At 41.8% G+C, this 16,715-nt stretch overlaps 1 long non-coding RNA gene across 2 annotated transcripts; it reads right to left on the bottom strand.

Moving 5' to 3' along the window:
• Positions 1-2,232: 2,232 nt before the first annotated feature.
• LOC139807181 (uncharacterized) lies at positions 2,233-12,837 on the bottom strand. 2 transcript variants are annotated; one of them, XR_011730499.1, is made up of 3 exons: positions 12,666-12,837; positions 8,738-8,824; positions 2,233-2,312 (listed from the first exon to the last, which is right to left on the bottom strand). It is a non-coding gene; the product is annotated as an uncharacterized lncRNA (long non-coding RNA). The 2 variants fall into 2 exon arrangements; XR_011730490.1 differs by lacking the exon at positions 2,233-2,312 and adding an exon at positions 3,635-4,140.
• Positions 12,838-16,715: the final 3,878 nt, after the last annotated feature.

Raw genomic sequence — 16,715 nt, forward strand, 5'->3', positions numbered from 1 at the left:
AAAAATAAATCAACTCAGCAAGCAACCCCAATCCTCAAGAACTGCATAGGAAGTTCCCCATTTCCAAAGTGTTCCTTCCTCCCTCTTTAGCCTTCCTGTGTTGTTTTCTTCTTTTACCAGCACAGGCATTTGCAGGTGCCCAGGGGGAGCAGAAACACAGCTGAAATCACTGCTTTGCACTGTGTGAGGAGCACTTCCAGCAGATTCTGACAACAGAGAAAGTCTCCTCTCTGTCCAGTCACAGCCAAAAGACAGACTTGGCTGTTTTGTCTGGCTGGCTATGGGATGCTGCTGCTGCCAAAACTTCCCTTTCCAGCCCTCCCTTTTCCTTTCTGACTGTCCCAGCCTACCTGTCCTATTCATCACCCACTCCAAATACTGGAGGAGAGCTTACCTGCTCCAAACAAGGAACTCAGATCCTCTGCCTGCTTCCCAGGTCATTTTTTTCAAGCACATCTAGGCATACAAATCAGACAGATAAACCCAAGACTGACAGAGATTTATTTCTCTTTTAGGTCCAGTCTGCACAGCACACCCCAAAGAAACTAATGGTCTGCTTTATATAGTACTAGAACATTCTTGGAGACTTCCAGACACAATACAGGGAGCAGAGCTTGCACTTTTGCAGGACTTCCCAGCAGACCATGGCAAGGACTCAGTCACTTCACCCAACCACAGACAATTGAGCATTAACAGATCACACAGGCCTCAAAAAACCTGCACAACCTACACACACTCAGTGATGACATCCCAACATCTGCTGATCATCAGCCCAGAGACAGCTTGGCAACCCCAGGATATGGTTTGTTCCCTTTGCTGTTTACCTGCAAGTTTTCCATCAGTCTCTCCTTCACACCCTGTCACTTCAGTGTAGACAACGTGGCACAAAGCAACCCATTTAATGGGCTCATGGGACACAGTAATGAAAATCCCAAATAAGTAGGGAACTTTGAACTCGCCTGTTTATGCCACTGTTCTTGCCATAATCTTCCATTTTGCCTTTTTGACTCAGTTTTCTTTGTGGCAACACCAACCACTGCACTGAAGTCCCGCGAGATGTTTTTCTTCTAAAAAAAAAATCAATTATTTTCTAAAATATATACCCTTGTTCTGAAACTGTCTATTTCAGTGAACTCCTTTTGCTTTTTACCTAAACTCCACTTACCTCTGAATTCTCCAGCTTTGTTATAAAGCCTCCACTTTCATCAAGGCCAGATTAGTGGGTCTGAGAGGCTTACTGGGTAAGCTGCAGTTTACTGGTTGCACTGCAGCATGGCCAATGAAGAGCCAGCACACTTGAGCCCTCTCCTCCACGGAGATTTGGGTTTTCTTCAAAGTGATTTGCCTTTCTGCTTGCAATGCAATCCCCAAAGAAAGTGTTCTAGAGCACTGAAGTTTTAGTGTCAAAGTGAAACTTTGAGTGCAAGAGAACATTTCTGCTGCTGTGCCCACTGGTTTGGTTTGCTGTGCTCTCACCTGTGGAAGGGGGATGCCATGAGGAATACCTACCCTGCCACTTCTCCCTTACATAGCAAAGGAATCATTTGGGCTGTGATCATTGCAGGATCAGAAAGTAGTTGATGAAACTGGAGTCTGAGCACAGGAGGTGACTTTTTTTGTTATTTTGAGTGGGAAGTTTTGATACTGCAGTTCATCCACACCTGCAAACTGAGCCAAACTCTCCTGTCAGTCACAAGTTTCCCACATGCATTTTACCAGAATCCTTCCAGGTGTGATGCTACAGACTTCCATGCTACCAGACCATGACCAATTTAGCCTACTGCTATTTTTCCTTTTCTTTTCTTTTCCTTTCCTCTTTTTCCTTTTCCTTTTCTTTCCCTTTCCTTTTCCTTTCCTTTTCTTTCCCTTTCCTTTTCTTTCCCTTTCCCTTTCCTTTCCCTTTCCCTTTCCTTTCCTTTCCTTTCCTTTCCTTTCCTTTCCTTTCCTTTCCTTTCCTTTCCTTTCCTTTCCTTTCCTTTCCTTTCCTTTCCTTTCCTTTCCTTTCCTTTCCTTTCCTTTCCTTTCCTTTCCCTTTCCTTTTCTTTCCCTTCCTTTCCTTTCCCTTTCCTTTTCTTTCCCTTTTCTTTCCCTTTCTTTCCCTTTTCTTTCCCTTTCCTTTTCTTTCTCCTTTCCCTTTCCTTTTCTTTACCTTTCCCTTTCCTTTCCCTTTTCCTTTTCCTTTCCTTTTCCCTTCCTTTCTCTCCCCTTTTCCTTTCATTTCCCTTTCCTTTCCTTTCCTTTTCTCTCTTCTCACTAAATCTTCTCTCCAAGCTTCTGGAATATGGTGGACACAAGTGGTCATCACAATCTCCCTGTATTAAACAAACCAAATAAGTTTAAAGAAGGGGAAGACAGAGCTGCCAAAAAAAAATGTACTGACTTTGAAGAGCTGCACCAGGAGACTTGAAGACAGCTGGAGCAAAACGATGGCTGCATCCACAGGGAGAGAGCTCCTCAGACAAACTTCCTGACCTGAGGATGCCCTCAGCTCCCAGCTGAGTCAGAGGGGACTGCAGGATGGAGAACAAGACAGCCAGATTGTCCTTGACTGCCTGAGGAGATGAGTGATGGTCACTCAGGCATTTGCAGGGAAGATGATTCTTACTGTTCCATGTGTTACAAAACCAAGCAGCTTATCTCATACTGTAAGAAAAAACACAGGAGCCAGAAATTTTCATGGTCACTACTGCATTCCCTAATCACTCAGAGCTCTGTGGGAAGGAGAGGAATGGATGTCTTCAAAACCACAAGAATTTACAATGAAACAAAAAATGACAATCTCTGTTGTTGGGTAACAGCTCTGAGCCTGCAGTATCCAGCTGGGGAGTTCTGACATCCACCAGTGAGGCTTAAGCATTTTAAAATGTTTTATATTACAAATTATTACCAACCATCTTTATTATCACAGAATTTGGAGTCCTAAGGTGGTAATAGAGGAGAACAGAAATTACACAGAGACAGCACTTCTCCTGGTTCTGAAAAGCACAGTTTCAATAGGCAAGTGAGAGGCCACACACTGCTATTTGTGTTCCCAAAACAAAGTTCCCATATCTCTTTTTTTTTCCAAACACAGCCCAAGTCAGGGGTAACTGAAAAATCTGGGCTTCTGACAGCTGTTGTGTGTTGTGACTGCAAAGTCTTAAAATACTTGTTGAGACTTCCAAACTCTACCTTTGCACAAACAATCCACAATATTAATCAAACACACAAAAACGATGCCAAAAGAACAGTAATGAATGTAGCAAATCCAAGCCAGGAAATGCCAAAGGGAATGTCAGCTGCATCACCATCATTAACACCTTTGCTTATGTACATTAGGATAGATTTTAATTACCCAATTTGGTGCTGTTTTTCCATAGAGCCTTGCTTCCTCCTTTGGGCCATAAAAAAACCACCACTCACTCAAGGGGAAATTGATGTCATTTGTCTTTATGCATCAAATTCAGGCAGTCTGAATCTGAAATATACTGAATTTCCTTTTGAAATACAGATCTTACCACGATGAATGAACAAAATCAGTAATTAGGTATCTCAGAGATGTGACAGAAATCAAAAGCAACAAAAAAAAATTAAAGCAACAGCACCTCAAATCCTTTTTATCTCCTTCTTTCATTCTTGTTCCACTGCCTTATTCACTGTAAGGTGGCCAAACCTGAAGACAGAAAATACTCATTTATTTTATAGTTTTCTGTTTGCTTCATAATAGAACTTTAGCATTTCTTTCTTAACCTTATGATACCCTAGAAGGGGAAGAAGAAACTCTACCCCTATAGGGCACAGCTCTTCTCAGTCTGTCTCACCATAGCTCCTGCCATTTCTCTTCTCTTTATTCTCAATATATTTGTCCCCACACACACCAGACTGTTCAGGTCAATCTGTCTCTGCTCCCCTACAGTCAACTCAACACCTTCATAAAACCACTCTTAGTATCCTGTTCATGTCCCCTCTCTTCCCCCACCTTCTCATCCCCTCTCCATCATTTTCCCACCCACTCCTATTTTCTTTTTAATGTTCAGCACATCTCCCCAGAATATAAGAAGTGAGATTCTTTTCCAAAGTCTTCTGACTTGGCCAAATTTAGGTCAATTTTCACAGGCACAAGAGGCACAGTCCTGACAGATAATCCATCCTCTTACCAAACTGAGGAAAAAAAAAAAATCACAAAATCAACCAAAGCTTCAAAGATGTTTTAAAACTGAAAACCCAACCTATTCTTCTCTTTTCATACTAGAAAGCAACTGCACAGCTCTGGCTGATACTTCAAGGGGAAGTAGGGATATCAGCCCAGGAGAGAGCCTTGGATAAGCAAGTAGCCCCAAACTGAGGCCCCATGACAACTGATTAAAGGAAAATACTTATTTTTATTTGAAATTGTGCTGTTTCATGGTGTCCATATGAGCTGTGATTACCCTGGTAAGATAGTCACATTTCTGAAGAAGGTTTCAAAGTTTTGGTCTACTGAGTCTTGCCATCAATTTGTTAGATATCTCAGATTGTAAACATTAAGAGAAGGAATTAGGTTTTCCTGTGTGCTTGCTGAATACCTCAAGGGTATCCATGCAGGTAATTATTATGCTTAACAAATATCTTCTCAATGCACTGCAACCTTTAGCATTAAAAGGAAAACTCTTTTAATATATTTTTTTTTTCTCTCCATACTCTCTCTTCATCAGAACCAGCAAATCCATTTTCCAGGTAGTGTCACCAAACTTAGTTCCTTGGTTCATTATAAGTCTGTGTCTTGGAATCTTAAGCATTTCTTATCCTTGTTATTGGTGGTTAAACAGTTTGAGACTGGAATTGGACTGGAGAAAGCACTTTGGCAAACACTGACAAGGAATCCTACACAACCAAGATTTCTTTTAAACCCCAGCTCATAACAAAATAAGCTCAGGCTCTGTCTCTTTAAGGTAGGAGAGAAATCTGTCTCCCTTTGCTGACCTTTGGTTTCAGTTTTGCTCTAACCTGCAAGTTGGTTTTCCTGTACCCTAACTGGGTCTGATTCTACTTTTATGGGACTGGGATGAAGAGTCTGATGAGAACAGACTGAGAGAAATTGCATTTCTGAGATACTGGTGTGTGTTTGTTTGTTCCTCAGGTTAATTAAAATCCATTTACTCTTCCCATTTACATTTTTTTTAAATTATTATTTATTATATAGTATTGTAGATAAGTCAAGCAGGGCCAGTTTCACTCTGGCACAGCCTAGTGAACCCTGGTACTCTGGCTTTTCTTCAGGATTTGCTTCCCAGGTTTCTCAGAGGTTGTCACATTTTAGCAGGGAAAAGCATTACTGACACTAAAGAAACCTGAACATATTTTAGCTGTGACTCTAGGAACATAACTGATAACATGACTGGAAAAAAGCCTTGAATCATGAATTTGTGTTCTCTGCTAGTAGCAGCATGGGAATCAAAGCTTAAAACAAATGTGTTCTTTTTTTGTCTAGCAGCCCCCTGGATTGCATTTCATGTTAACAGAAGAACAAGTGGAAAAATGCAAAAATAGTCTTTTCCACCCAAAAGGTCATCCCTTTGCAGAGCATTAGTTTGTTCTGTGTATTCTGAGAAGGCAACCAGACTTTTTAAGGTTTCATTTGCTGTCCTCTGAGCACATCTTCATGCTGGTCCACAGTCTACTGGCAGCTGGTAACTGTGTTCAGATGTTTTATCTCTACTCTTTCTGCAAAACTCCTCTCTTCCATCAAAATTTTCTTTCTTAGCCACCAGTACCTGAGTTTGGGACTCACACTGTCAGACTTCACTTGACTTTTATTACTCCAATCCTAAATATTTTGCAGTGCCCCCTGTGTGATGTTCCACTCCTCCTTTGTTTTCATATTGCCTTCCAATTTTTTGTCATCAGTAAATTTAATTAGCAGATTCTGTCTTGCCTGAAAATTAGTCCTACAAATATTGTTCATTTATTGTTTTCATGTTTTGTTTGTATTATGTTACTGCTGACTTCATTAGAAACACTTGACAAGCCTATAATCACATATATCTAATAAAAAAATTAAAAATAAAAAAGTTTATGTAAACAGCACTGGTTTTATTTCCTCCTGTCACTTTCTCCATCAAAGATTTTCTATCAGCTTTGGGACTGCCATTGTTCAGAGTGACTTAGCCACTTTAGTACTTTAGTTCAATTCCTCAGTGATATTCCAAGTAAAATGCAATGATCTCATTTGTTAAGCTCAGAAATGTTACCCACTGAGAAGAAAGGCATCTGTTCATGTTTCTTAGAACTATTTTTCCCAAGATTTCTGAGCACTCATTTCAGTCACATACTGAACTGTTTTCTGAAATCCTGAGGGCTAGAAATTGGAGAAGGTGGGAGAAAATGGGTGTCTGTAACAAAAGCATCAATTCTGGGAAACCATCACAGAAAATTAGCAGTTGTTTATAGTCATGTGCTGGCTGAATCTGACCCCAAAACAATTTGTGTTCAAAGCTGACATGGAAGTTCAGGCTTCAGAGACTTTAACGTGGCATCTCTCAATGTTCTAAAATGAAGACAAAGGTAGAAACAGAATAATTGAGAAGTGACAGACTTGATAGAGAAGTTATTTCAAAGATGTGGTGTCTCAGTGTTGTCCTTCATGTAAAAACTCTTTATTATCTCTCTTGAAGGGTGATGCCAAACATCTTACTGAAGAAAAAAAGTTTCTTGATACTCAGTGCCCTCATTTTATCCTAAAAAAAAAAAATTTCAAAGCTCCAGTGGACTCAGCTTGGCCCAGCATGTCCCCAGCAAATAGCAAAGTTAGGGCTCACTTTTTTGGCCAAGAATACCTAAGCAGCTGCAGATGAAGGTAAAAAAAACAACCCAAAAAAACCCAACCTGAGCACAGCCTGTCTGCTCTCCATGCATGAGCTGGGTTTGGCTCTCTGATCTGAAAGTTCTCAGGTTTACCAGTAACTTGAAATGGCTGAAGGGAGAAGCTGGGGGGGTTTGATCCTTGACTTTGATCTTGCAATCATGGGATAAATATGGGAATCAAGTGGCCTGGATGCTGCTTATTTCCTCCACATAATCCCCAGCCTTCTTGTCCTCTCAGGTATTTAACTACCTGTTAACTTACTACACTGTAAAGAGAGCAATTTTCTACCATATCTTGTAACAGCGCTTTTTTGTTCATAATTTTCATAGGATCATAGAATCATAGAATCCTAGGGGTTGGAAGGGACCTCGAAAGATCATCTAGTCCAACCCCCCCTGCCAGAGCAGGGCCCCCTAGAGTACATCCCCTAGGAACGTGTCCAGGTGGGTTTTGAATGTCTCCAGTGAAGGAGACTCCACAACCCCCCTGGGCAGCCTGTTCCAGGGCTCCGTCACCCTTACAGTAAAAAAATTTTTTCTGATATTCAACTTGAACCTCCTATGCTCCAATTTACACCCATTACCCCTTGTCCTATCACTGGTCACCACTGAGAAAAGCCTAACTCCATCTCCCTGACACTCACCCCTTACATATTTGAAAACATTGATGAGGTCACCCCTCAGTCTCCTTTTCTCCAAACTAAAGAGACCCAGCTCCCTCAGCCTTTCCTCATAAGGGAGATGCTCCACTCCCTTAATCATCTCAGTAGCTCTGCGCTGGACTCTTTCAAGCACTTCCCTGTCCTTCTTGAACTGAGGGGCCCAGAACTGGACACAATACTCCAGGTGTGGCCTCACCAATGCAGAATAGAGGGGGAGGAGAACCTCTCTTGACCTACTAACCACACCCTTTCTAATGCACCCCAGGATGCCATTGGCCTTCTTGGCCACAAGGGCACATTGCTGGCTCATGGGCATCTTCTTGTCTACCAGGACCCCCAGGTCTCTTTCACCTACACTGCTCTCCAGCAGCTCAGCCCCCAACCTATACTGGGACGTTCATGTAATATTCTGAGATCACTGTTATTACTAATTCTTTGTATTACATTAGGGTTGGATATCCCAACTGTGATCTGATTGCACACTGCAAAGATGATCCATACCTTCAAGTGTTTACACTGTAAATCCACAAATAGAAGGCTGCAGACAAGCAGAACAGGAGTCAAATCAAGACCACAGCACAAATAATTATGTAAAAAGGATTACACTGCATCTCTCTTGACTACCAAACCAATGCTTTGCCATTAGATCTCACCACATTTCCCACAACCATATAGAAGCAGTCCACTCAATAGCTCTCCTTATACAGAAAAAAAAAATATATATTAAAGTATAAAATATAAGCAAACAAAAGATGTGGTAATTCCCCCAGCAGATAAAAGTACTGCATCAGCTTCAGTGAAATGGAAGACACACAGTTGTGTTAATAAAGCTTTACTCATATTAAACTTTCAAAGCAATTTATGTGGATGCAGTGATAAAGAGGCATGAGATGTCTCCTAGCACTGGAAGCCACAATTTCACCAACATAAACTCCTGCCACAGGGAGCCACTCACTCCAGCTCATCTTCCTGCTCAAGCCTGAAGTTTTCTTTTGCTTCAGCTTCCTGGCAGCAGAAGCAGACAATGAACAATTGTACCTTTTCAACAGAGACTCCAGAAAAGATGAAACACTCTCTCACAGAGGACACAGACATGGCACAGCTCAGTGGGAACATGTAAATATAAAACCAGGCATAAATCAGTCAGGTTCCTTTACCAAATTCCACGATTTTTCTTTTGGCACCAGAAGCTGACAACAAAAGAGCCAACTAAAAGTTGTGGTAATTCCCTTTCTATCTGTTTCTTCACTCACCTTTAGTCAAGCTCACTGCTCCAGCTCTCTGATTCAAACCCCTCCAGGATGGGCTGCCTCATTTCTTCTCTTCAGATCTTTCATCACCTGTTCATAAAGGAAAGCAAAGCTCCTATTTGCTTTCTGAACTACTGCTATTGTATGTTTGAGGCTGGAAGCAATCCTTGAGCCATTATCACTAACAGCTGAGAGAGGGAAAACAAAAAAACCTCACTTCTTTCCCATAAAGAAGTTTCTGGTAGACTTGCATTTTTTGATAAATGCTTTCATACTTGGCAAGAGAACATCATGTCTGATAGCAAGCTCAGAAGGGCACTTGGCAGGTGTATTCCAACATCCATGAGATGATTTATGCTCCAATATACAATATAATAAATTTTAATTCCAGAACAGCTTTGCCTGGGCCAAAGCATTGCCTTGGTAGCATGTGTGAAAGGAAAGCCCTCCTGCTCATGCAGTACAGTGAGTGCTGCTCCCCAGATCCATGAAGGGAAAAGTCAAAAAATGGGGATGAACCAGGCTGCAAAGTTTTCACAGCATAGAAATTTTTTGCAAAAAACAAGACTGCATGCTATAATACTGCTGGACCTCAAGCATCTTAGCTCAGCAAAACACAAACACATCTTTAAATATATTTTCAATACAATCCTTCTTAGCCTCTTTTCCAGCCTTGATACCAGATCTGTGCCAAAATACTAATTTAAGCCACTGTAACTTGCAGTGCCACACGAGGGGTTTTTTTTTCCAGGGCACTTTAAGGAGTCAGAAAAAGTTGGTTATCAGTGGCAGCATCTGGAATTCAGTCATGTATTTACCAGTTCAGCAGAATATTCTGCTCTTACAAAATTATTTTCCTCAGAAACACCCACAGGTAAAAAGATAACACAGCAATGTTAATTTTTGTTGACTTATGGCACTATGCATAATAAACAGGGAACTCTGTTTGTTGTTTTGGAGGCTGTTGTTCTAAATACACTGGAAAACTGGTGATTTCACCTCAGGGCCTTCTACTGGTTGTGCAGCATCCACAGTTTTTAGAAATATGGTTCTATAGAAAAGCATTTTGAAGGTTGGATGCAATGGATATATTGAGATAATAAATATTCACTTCCTTGACTCCCTCTTCAATTTAGGGGCACGTTTTAAGGCAAGCAGGTTTATTCTGGAACAGCCTTCAAACAGATGGAAAGCAACATGATGTGAACAAAAGATGAAGCACTGCACACTGTGCAATTTTTGTTAGCAAGTGTCATTTTACTGTCATGAATAAGGCTGTGCAGCTAACAGCAACACTTAAGAAAGGTAAAGCTAAGGATGGTTTTTGTATTGCATAACCTGGGGTGGGGAGAAAGTTGGATCCTTCTGGGTCTTTTTAAATGAAAACTGACAGCATCACTTGAATTCAGGATCTTGGTTTCTGGGGGAAAAGAGAAATATTGCAGTGCCCAGGACAAAATCAAGAGCTTTGGCAACATCAGTCAATGTAAGGGTCTAGGCCAACAGGACCTGCCTTGAAATCACCAGTCACCAAGTACTTAAAATTAATCTATTTTTTTTCTCCAGACAGAGTAGAAATTTTATTTAAAATACTAGGTCTACACATCCTACTACAGTAACAGCAGGTGGGTTTCTACAACAAAATATGAACACCAGGTGGTTTTGAGACTTCCTTTCTCCCTGATTCACCTCATCAAATTATTACATTGCTTGCTCTATTTTTAGGAATAAAAGTTCGTCCCATCAAAGCTAAAAGCATCATCACAAAACAGAATTCTGTGGTAAGAACTTATTCACTGTGCAGGGTGGCCAGGCCTGACTGAAGAGCAAATAAACTTTCTGGCCCTTTGGTACAAGGCAGTAACTTTCTGCAGCAGATAGGGGTGACCCACCCCCCTGTTTTTCTTACCTAAATCCAACAGGGTTTTCAAATCCAAATTTTCAGTCACAGTGAATGCACCCACATGAGTAAATTCAACAAGTCTGGGACCAGGCTCTGCCCCTCAGGCCAGCTGGCACAGGACTTCCAACACCCATTTTATGACAGCCTCAAAAAACAGGGAAAGGACTCAAAGTGCCTATAGGGGATGGTGGAGGCACCCCCTAAGCCAGGCCCTGGAGTATTTTTGGGAAACCATGGGAGGATTAATGAGAATCAGTAGAAATAACTGAGCTTCAGTGCTCAGGAACATCCTGATGCTGTTGAATTTGCTGGTATCAACAGGGCTATAAGGAGCCTGGACATTTTTCACACTTAAGTTTGTGCTAATGCCTTCACCAGCTCCATACAGCAGCATTTTCCACCCAAATTATCAAGAATTCTGGCATATGTTGTCTGAAAGCTCCCACCCCCAGTGTCCCCATCCCTGGCTCTTCCTTGTTGTCAACTCTCTGTATAGCAGTGCTGGATCAGGGGAGCTTCTGGCTGCCCTCTGGTGCAGAATCTGGCACTGTCCCTTGGGGAAATGGAAAGGGGAATGTCCTAAACCTTCAGAGCTGCCTGAAAAAAAAAAAAAAAAAAAGAAAAAGGAAAAAAAAAAAAAAAAAAAAAAGAGGAGAAAAAAGAGGAAAAAAAAAGAGGAAAAAAAAAAGAGGAAAAAAAAAAGAGGAAAAAAAAAGAGGAAAAAAAAAAGAGGAAAAAAAAGAGGAAAAAAAGAGGAAAAATACAAGAGAAAAAAGAGAGAAAAAAAGAAAAAAGAGAAAAAAGAAAAAAGAGAAAAAAGAAAAAAGAGAAAAAAGAGAAAAAAGAAAAAAGGAAAAGAGGAAAGAGGAAAGAGGAAAGAGGAAAGAGGAAAGAGGAAAGAGGAAAGAGGAAAGAGGAAAGAGGAAAGAGGAAAGAGGAAAGAGGAAAGAGGAAAGAGGAAAGAGGAAAGAGGAAAGAGAAAAGAGAAAAGAGAAAAGAGAAAAGAGAAAAGAGAAAAGAGAAAAGAGAGAAGAGAGAAGAGAGAAGAGAGAAGAGAGAAGAGAGAAGAGAGAAAAGAAAAGAGAAAAGAGAGAAAAAAGGGAAGAAAAGGGAAAAAAGGGAAAAAAGAGAAAAAAGAGGGGGGAAAATAGGAAAAAAAAAAGATAAAATTAGAAAAAGAGAAAAAAAAAGGGGGGGGGGGAGAGGGAAATCGTGATGAAGCTGTGCTTGAGTTTGCCAGGGCCTGTGCTCAACAATGTTTTTCTGTTTCAAGGCACTGTGGCTACTTTTAGTTTCTGTATCTAATCGACTTCCAGCTTTAAATGTCAGTGGAAAGCTCCTGATCTGGGGGAAAACCAAGCAAAGCACGACAGAGAAAACAGGGACACATAAATTGCTGCTCTGCAATTAACATGAACTTTGCTGGAAGTGTTTGCAGCACCCTCCAGCACAATAATGCCCAATTTCACCCCTGCAAAACCCATTGAAGGATTTCTGGCATGTTGGTACCCTCTGGATGACTCAGCATCCCATGGGAGAAAGAAATGGATCAGGGTATTTTAGGCAGGAAGGGCACTGAAACCATACACAGAGCTAAGAATATTAACTACAGCAGAAAGAGCAGGGGATATGGGAGCTTGAACAGAGAAAGAAATTAGGAATGCACACCAAAAGGAGAGAAAATACAAGCACTGAAATGTTTGGAAGGCAAAACCAGAGAAAAGGATGTGGAGGGACTCTGAAATAAGGAGAAAAGAAAGCTGGGAGTATCAGAGAAAAGGGAAAATATGTCCTGGTATAGAGCAGGCAGGAACATGAGGGAATCTGGTAGATGGAAAAAAGGAGATGACTTGGAATGAGGGATGGAGATAGCACTGGTAGCAGGAAGCATGAGCCCAACTTGCTCAGTTTCAAGAAACCATGTTGTAAAATTAACCTTAAAAGACGTTCTAGGCTTGAATATTAATATTTTTTACACATATCTAAAGTTAAGGCTTGTGCCTGTATCTAGAAGTGCTGTTTTCTCACCTGTCAGAAGCCAAACACTAAGCAGAGCTGCCATAGGATCACACCAAAAGCAATTTCTTGGAATGACACCACCCTCTGGTGGTCAAAAAGACAGAATTATCCACACACAAGGAGGTGAAATACTTGGAGCTGGTCATGCAGGTTTTACTTCTTCTTCTTCACGTCACTGGCACCGACTACATTTAAAAAAACAAAAGCAAACCCAAAAAATCAGTCCCAACCCACACTTCAGTAACTCACCATGCTGTTAAATGCTGTTAAATTCACCTTGTTAGGTTGTGCTTTAAAATGACACATCCAGGACTGGTTGTAAGCACAAGTAACAGCCTGAAGCTCAGGAACAGACTGGCAATAAATTTTATGTTAGCTGGCTACCTGCAAGAACAGGAATACAGGTGGCTGTGCTTAGCTCTGCAAGGAAAGGAAGTAACACAATGCTAAATTCCCAGATTATTCCCTAATATTCCCTTTACCCTAAGGTGAAGCTATTGCCAGAAATATTCTGCTTTATCTCTTGGGAAAATAAGGTCTTCAGGAGGGACATTCACTTGTAGTGTGTGCAGGAGACCTCCTAGACCTAGACTCCTGTCTCTAGATGTCACTTTAATGCAAGTTTTTAATAAAAAATACAATACTGCCAAAAGGAAAGAAAAACAGGTGATTTTTCCAAGTGCTGACCACATCCATAATTATGTGACTTGTCAGCAATTAATTCAAACCAGTGTGCACAATGCTGTGGTCAGAGAGGAAAGAAAGAAAAAAAAAAAGAAAAGAGAAAAAAGAAAAGAGAAAGGAGAAAAGGAAAAAGAGAAAAGAGAAAAGAAAAAAGGGAAAAAAGAAAACGAAAACGAAAGAGAAAGAGGAAAAGAAAAAGAAAAAGAAATAGAAAAAGAAAAAGGAAAAAGAAAAAGAAAAAGAGAAAAAGAAAAACAAAAAGAAAAACAAAAAGAAAAACAAAAAGAAAAACAAAAGCAAAAACAAAAACAAGAAAAGAAAGAAGAGAAAATAGAAAAGAAAATGAGAGAAAGGAAAAGGGAGAAAGGAAAAGGGAGAAAAGAATAGAGAAAAAAGAAAAGAGAAAAAAGAAAAGATAAAAAAAGAAAAGATTAAAAAAAGAAAAGATAAAAAAGGAAAAAGAGAGAAAAGAAAAAAAAAGAAAGAAGAAAAAAGAAAAGAGAAAGAAGAAAGAAGAAAAGAGAAAAGAGAAAAAGAGAAAAGGAAAGAGAAAAGAAAAAAAAAAGTAAAGAGAAAAAAGAGTATTCTGATTCTTACTTCTGACAAGGACATTTCTTCATCTGAAATCTTTAATTAATAAAGGATATAACTATTTAGTCTTTTCCATATTACAGTTACAGGACATCATTGCTGACCAAAGCAATTGCTTCAATTCAATGTTTTTATGATGGTGCCTCACATAATGACCAGACAGTCATCCTGCCTCCTGCCTTGCCTCACTCCCAGTTCTTAACATCAAATCTTGCACAAACAACAGAAAACAAATATTAACCACCCTGCCATTTTCTCCTTTACTGTTCAACTTCTGTTTGGTTCTGTTTGTTTGTTAAAAACATCTTTGTTTCTCATAGATAAACGATCCTTTTAGAAGCTGAGAGGCCAAATACTCTTTCATCCCCAAACTTCTCAGCTCTTGACGGTCCTACATTTCTGGGAATGAGAAAGAACTTGTCATGTCACTCCCTCCTAAAGAAACAATTCTGTGTTTTGCAACTTTGATCTTTCTGTCCTTCAACTAAAAGTGAGGGTTTGCTTTTGTTGCTTTGTTTCCAAGCAAGAAATACACCGTGCAGACCCTGATCGGGCAAAAGTCATTCCTGCAAGGTCTCATGAGCTGTCATCTTCGATGCCACCTTGTGGCAAAAAACCTGGATCCTTGAAATACTTGGGGTTTGTCCCTCCTAGCAAGCAGGTGAATTTAACCACAGCACCATGGTAAAGGCTGCCAGGAGGGCTTCAGTTTTACACTTCAGAAAAATCAGGATTTTGGCACTCCTAAAAATGTGGCACCAGTGAGTGATGGAGAGGATGAAAAACAGGATGAAAAACAGGAAAAAAAGCAGAGCATTTATTCAGTCCACAGACTGAAAAATGAAGCATTACCTCAAAGGACACAGAGCACAACCATTTGTATGCTCAGAGCCCTTGCATTTATTTCACTCTCCCCTCCCTACAAAACCCTCGTGGTGAAAAGTGAAACCTTCCCCAGATGTGTAATTGCAAAAGAGAGCTGCGGGTAGAGACTGAGGGCCAAATCAGCCCCAGCCTAATAGCATTTATGCCAATTACTTCACACTTGACTCACCCTTCTCAGTTACTAGGCACGAAAAATTATCCTAAAGGAGGCCATGCCTATTTTTCAGGGCCATCCCGAGGCCATTTGGGTCCTGCTATGAGAGCACACATTACCACCTTCTGCAGCGTGAGGATGATGCCTATTTTTAGCACGACTTCCACTGGAGAAGCCCAAGAATCACCACCTGCCTCCTCCTCCTCCTGGCACTGTCTCAACGCCCTTTCTCCCAGCAAGCAAGTGGGAGGAGGAGACAGAATTAACTCACACACCTGCCTCTTGCACAGCCAGGTTCCCAAAAACATGGGGAAAGAAAAACACTCTGAACTCTTTTCAGCCAGGCTGAGACCTGCAGCAGCTGCCAGCATCCCTGCAGTTTTGCCTCCTGGTCCTCAAGCTGGCAGGCAGGGATGGATCTTCTCCCTCTCCTTGTCTTTCTCCCCCTCTTCTCTTTCTCCTCTCCCCTGCTCTCCCTCTCCTCACTGCCCCTTTCCTCACTTCATAACCCTTCTCCTTTCCCTCTCCTCACTGCCCCTTTCCTCACTTCATAACCCTTCTCCTTCCCCTCTCCTCACCTCATCACTCCTTTCTCCTCTCCTCTCACTGCCCCTGTAGAATCACAGCATCATCATGGCTGGAAAGGACCTTCAAGATGATAGAAGTCCAACCATCAGTCCTACACCATCTTAACCACGATCACCTCCTGAAACACCACATCTACCTGGGTTTTTTTTTAATACCCTCAGAGATGGTGTCTCTGGGCAACCTGTTCCAACTCTTCGCCAACCTTTGGGTGAAGAAATGTTTCCTACTATGTAATCTGAACCCCTCCTGGTGCAATTTGAACCTATTTCCTCTTGTCCTGTCACTACTCACTGGGGAGAGGGGGAGAAGGGGCCAACCCCTGCCTCACTACAGCCTCCTTACAGGTAGTTGTAGAGAGCAACAAGGTCTCCCTTCAACCTCCTCTTCTCCAGGCTCTAAGCAGCCCCAGATCCTTCAGCCTCTCCTCAAAAGATCAAACACCTCTCCCCCTCCTCTTCCTCTCCTTATCTTCCCTCTCACTTTCCTCTCCTCTTTCTCTTCCTCTTTCCCTTATCTCTCTTCTCTCCCTCTTCTCTCCTCTCCTTTTTCCTTCTCCTCTCTTCTCTTCCTTTTCCCTCTCCTCTTCCTTTTCCCTCTCCTCTCCTCTCCCCTCCCTTTTCCCTCTCTTCTCCCTCCCTTTTCCCTCTGGCTTCCCTTTCCCCTCTCCCCTCCCTTTCCCCTCTCCCCTCCCTTTTCCCTCTCCTCTCCCCTCCTCTCCTTCCCTCTCCCTTTTCCCTCTCTTCTCCCCTCCCTTTTCCCCCTCCTCTCCTCTTCTCTTCCCTTTCCCTCTCCTCTACTCTCCCCTCCCATTTTTCTCTCTTCTCCCCTCCCTTTTCCCTCTGCCCTCCCTTTTCCCTCTCCCCTCCCCTCCTCTCCTTTCCTCTCCCTTTTCCCTCTCCCCTCCCTTTTCCCTCTCCTCTCCCCTCATCTCCATTCCTCTCCCTTTTCCCTTTCTTCTCCCCTCCCTTTTCCCTCTCCTCTTCTCTTCCCTTTTCCTCTCCTCTACTCTCCCCTCCCATTTTTCTCTCTTCTCCCCTCCCTTTTCCCTCTCCTCTCCTCTCCTCTCTCTTTCCCCTCTCCTCTCCCTTTCCCCTCTCCTCTCCCTTTCCCCTCTCCTCTCCTCCCTACTCCCCCCGCACCGCGCATGCGCTCTCCCT

Source organism: Heliangelus exortis, chromosome 1 (assembly GCF_036169615.1).
Source record: "Heliangelus exortis chromosome 1, bHelExo1.hap1, whole genome shotgun sequence".
Taxonomy (NCBI): domain Eukaryota; kingdom Metazoa; phylum Chordata; class Aves; order Apodiformes; family Trochilidae; genus Heliangelus; species Heliangelus exortis.